We start from the raw sequence: 5,152 nt of genomic DNA, 5'->3' as shown, positions 1-5,152 counted from the left end.
TATTATTTAAGTAGTAGCAAGTTTTTGGCGCCGTTGCCGGGGAGGTATAAATTAAGTTTATATTTGTTAATTATGTTTTATTTATAAGTATTGTGTTTTTTTTTTTTTTTGTATGAGTATTTGGAGTCGAAAAAAAAGTGGTAGACTTATTCGAGTATCTGAAAATAATTTAAACATGGATGATAATTCAAATAATCAAGATAATGATAATAATAATAATAATAATAATAATAATAATAATAATCAAGAACATGATCAATTAAGAACACTTAGGCACCATATGAACCCTATTAGAACTAGTGCCCCATCTTGTTTAGTTTTTCCTCCTGATGCATCTAATTTCAACTTCAAACCTCAAATTATTCAACTTTTACCAAATTTTCATGGCTTAGATTCTGAAAATCCATATTTGCATCTAAGAGAATTTGAGGAAGTTTGTAACACTTATAATGATCAAAATTGTAGCATGGATATAGTTCGATTAAAGCTTTTCCCTTTTTCTTTAAAAGATAAAGCTAAAACATGGCTACAAAATTTAAGATCAAGTTCAATAAGATCATGGGAAGAAATGCAACAACAATTTCTCAAAAAATTTTTCCCTTCCCATAGAACAAACTCTTTTAAAAGACAAATTACAACTTTTTCTCAAAAACAAGGAGAAACATTTTATCAATGTTGGGATAGATATAAAGAATTGCTTAATACATGCCCACATCATGGTTTTGAAACATGGAGAATAGTTTCTCACTTTTATGAAGACCTAATACCTAAAGATAGGCAAATGATAGAATTCATGTGTAATGGAACTTTTGAAGATAAAAACCAAATGAAGCTATGGAATATTTGGATTCATTAGCAGAAAATGCTCAAAATTGGGATAATATAGGCACAATAGAACCACCAACAACTAAAAACAATAATTCAACAAATGGGGGTGGTATCTATAATCTTAAAGATGATATAGATATTCAAGCTAAACTTGCATCTTTAGCAAGAAAAATTGAGTCATTAGAAATGAAAAAGAGTGGTCAATTAAAAAGTATTCAAGAAATTGTTTGTCATATATGTGATACACATGATCATGCTACAAAAGATTGTCCAACATTATCTTCATTTAAAGAATGTCTCCATGAACAAGCAAATTATGTTAACAATTATAAAAAAACAATATTAGATCCTTTTTCACCATCATATAATCCTGGATGAAAATATCATCCTAATTTTAGTTGGAGGAATGATAATAATGCACAACCGTCACAACAATATTTTCAAAATAACCAAAATTATCAAGGTTATATTCCTTATGTTACACCTCCAAGAAAAACTTTGAAGATGTAATTCATGCATTTATCCAAAAGCAAGAGTCTATCAATATTCAAAACAGTCAACCTATGAGTGATTTGAAAGAAACTCTTGCAAAATTTGCATCTGCACTTAATATTCATGAAAAAGGAAAATTTCCATCTCAACCTCAACCTAATCCTAAAAATCAAAATCAAGAATTAAAAAATGAAAAAATTGATCAAATAAAATCTGTTATTACCCTTAGAAGTGGTAAAATAGTTAATGATCCATATAGTAATGAAAACAAGGATCATTTAAAATCAAAGAGTAAGGATGATAATCCTGATACTTTTGAGAATGATGATACCTTAAATTTTAAGAATAATATGGTGAATGATAAATCATCTGAAATAGTAAATAAGTCAAATAAACATCCACCATTTCATCATGCATTAACAAATCATAAAAAACAAAAAAGTGATTCTGATATCTATGAAGTTTTTAAACAAGTGAAGATAAATATTCCATTATTAGATGCTATTAAACAAGTACCTTCTTATGCAAAATTTTTAAAAGACTTATGTACTGTAAAGAGAAAATTGCATGTGAAGAAAAAAGCATTCTTGGCTGAACAAGTAAGTTCTATTCTTCAAAATAATTCTAGTTTAAAATATAAAGATCCTGGTTGTCCAACAATTTCATGTATTATTGGAGAAAATAAAATTAAAAAAGCTTTGTTGGATTTGGGAGCAAGTGTGAATTTACTTCCTTATTCAGTTTATGAAAAACTTAATTTAGGAGAATTAAAACCCACTTCTGTTACTCTCTTACTGGCGGATAGGTCAATCAAAATACCTAGAGGTATTGTAGAAGATGTGTTGGTTCAAGTTGATAAATTCATATATCCTGTAGATTTTATTGTTTTGGATACACAACCAATAGAAGTACATAATGAAATTCCAGTAATATTGGGACGACCATTTCTAGCAACTTCAAATGCTTTAATTAATTGTCGAAATGGAATAATGAAATTGTCTTTTGGAAATATGACTCTAGAACTTAATGTGTTCAATTTATGTAAACAACCAAGTATTAATGAAAATGAATATGATAATGAAATTGAAACAATTGTGGAAGAAAATATACAAGAAGAAAACTTAAATCAACAATCTGAAGTTTTTTCAATAGAAAGTTTTGAGTCTAAAAATAATTTTAAAGAAGATGATAATACAAAACTTGAATTAAAAGTTTTACCATTAGAATTGAAATATGTATTTCTTGGTGAAAATAAAACATTTCTTGTTGTAATTTCTTCCACTCTTTTGCCAAATCAAGAAAAAGATTTGATTAAATTACTTAAAAAATATAAAAATGCAATTGGATGGACTTTGAAAGATATAAAAGGTATGAATCCTTTAATTTATACACATAAATTCACTTGGAAGAAAATGCTAAAACATATCAACAACCACAAAGAAGGTTAAATCCACATATGAAGGAAGTTGTTAAGACTGAAGTATTAAAACTATTAGACGCTGGAATTATCTATCCAATTTCAGATAGTAAATGGGTAAGTCCAACACAAGTAGTACCTAAAACGTCCGGCATCACTGTTATAAAAAATGAAAAGGAAGAGTTATTACAAGCTAGGATTCCATCTAGTTGGCGTATGTGTATTGATTATAGAAAATTAAATGATGCAACTAGAAAAGATCATTTCCCACTACCATTTTTAGATCAAATTCTAGAAAAAGTAGCAGAAAATTCTCATTACTGTTTTCTTGATGGGTATTCGGGGTACTATCAAATACCTATATCATTAGAAGATCAAGAAAAAACTACTTTTACTTGTCCTTTCGGAACTTTTGCATTTAAAAGAATGCCATTTGGTTTATGTAGTGCTCCGACTACTTTTCAAAGATGCATGTTAAGTATTTTCAGTGATATGACTGAAGAATATGTAGAAGTTTTTATGGATGATATAACTGTTTTTGGAAACTCATTTGAAAATTGTCTTAAAAATCTAGAAGAAGTATTAAAATGATGTGAAGAAAAAAATCTTGTTTTAAATTGGGAAAAATGTCATTATATGGTTAAATCTGAGATTGTTTTAGGACATGTGATATCTGAAAAAGGAATTGAAGTTGATAAAGCCAAAGTTGATGTTATTGCTAATTTAACATCACCAAAAACGGTCAAAGAAGTTCGATCATTCTTGGGTCATGCAGGATTTTATAGAAGGTTTATAAAAAATTTCAGCATAATATCTAAACCAATTTCAAATCTTTTAACAAAAGATACACAATTTGAATGGACTCAGAAATGTGAAAATGCTTTTAAAAAAATTATTAATCTTTTAGTTACATCACCTATTTTACAACCTCCAGATTGGTCTTTACCATTTGAATTAATGTGTGATGCAAGTGATTATGCTATAGGAGCTGTGTTAGGACAAAGAAAAGAAGGAAAACCTTATGCAATCTATTATGCTAGTAGAACCTTAAATAGTGGCCAAATAAATTATTCACCTACTGAAAAAGAATTACTTTCAGTAGTATTTGCATTAGATAAGTTTCGATCTTATTTAATTGGTTCTACTACTATTGTTTACACCGATCATTCTGTCATAAAATATTTATCAAATAAACAAGATTCTAAGCCAAGATTAATACGGTGGATTTTATTGTTATAAGAATTTGATATTATAATTAAAGATAAAAAAGGAAAAGAAAATGTTGTAGCCGATCATTTATCTAGAATAATGACTGAATCATCTCATAATGAAATACCAATAAATGAAAATTTTCCAGATGATCAGTTGTTTTATGCTACTATTATGCCCTGGTTTGCTAACATTGTAAATTTTCTTGTGACAAATAAAATGCCTTCTCATTGGAATTCACAGGATAAGAATAAGTTCTTGATAGAAGTTAAAAAATTTTATTGGGATGATCCTTACTTATTTAAGTATTGTCCTGACCAAATTTTTCGACGATGCATACCCGACAATGAAGTAAGTAATGTTATTAAATTTTGACATTCTGAAGCATGTGATGGTTATTTTTCATCCAATAAAACAGCTACAAAAATCTTACAATGTGGATTTTATTGGACGTCTTTATTCAAAGATACGCATTTATTTTGCAAATCTTGTGAAAACTGTCAGAAGATGAGATCAATTTCAAAACGAAACATGATGCCTTTAAATCCAATCATAATTATTGAAATATTTGATAGTTGGGGGATAGATTCTATGAGTCCATTTCCATTATCTTTTGGATATACGTACATTTTAGTCGTTGTTGATTATGTTTCAAAATGGATTGAAGCAATTGCATGTAGAACTAATGATCGTAAAGTTGTTATAAAATTTTTAAAAGAAAATATTTTTAGCCGATTTGGAATACATAGAGCAATAATTAGTGATGAGGGAAGTCATTTTATAAATAAATCATTTTCTTCTTTGTTAAGAAAATATGGCATTACACATAAAGTTTCTACCACATATCATCCTCAAAGTAATGGTCAAGTTGAACTTGAAAATAGAGAAATAAAACAAATTTTAGAAAAAAACAGTTAATCCAAATCGAAAAGATTGGTCTTTAAGATTAACTGATGCATTATGGGCATATAGAACTGCATTTAAAACATCATTAGGGATGTCATCATATAGGTTAGTTTTTGGTAAGCATTGTTATTTACCGGTTGAACTTGAACATAAAGCTTATTAGGCAAAGCATTTAATATTAATTTAGATGATGCATCTAAATTAAGAAAATTGCAAATAAATGAACTTGAAGAATTAAGAAATGATGCATATGAAAATTCAAAGATTTATAAAGATAAAACTAAAGCCTTTCATGATAAA

General features: G+C 27.9%; 1 non-coding gene across 1 annotated transcript; it reads right to left on the bottom strand.

Moving 5' to 3' along the window:
• Positions 1-612: 612 nt before the first annotated feature.
• Positions 613-723, bottom strand: LOC142519962 (small nucleolar RNA R71). The gene has a single exon (XR_012813846.1). It is a non-coding gene; the product is annotated as a small nucleolar RNA R71 (small nucleolar RNA).
• Positions 724-5,152: the final 4,429 nt, after the last annotated feature.

Source organism: Primulina tabacum, chromosome 11, assembly GCF_025594145.1.
Source record: "Primulina tabacum isolate GXHZ01 chromosome 11, ASM2559414v2, whole genome shotgun sequence".
Classification (NCBI taxonomy): domain Eukaryota; kingdom Viridiplantae; phylum Streptophyta; class Magnoliopsida; order Lamiales; family Gesneriaceae; genus Primulina; species Primulina tabacum.
Note: the sequence above shows the minus strand (reverse complement) of the source record. Positions and strands in the feature narration are given on the sequence as shown.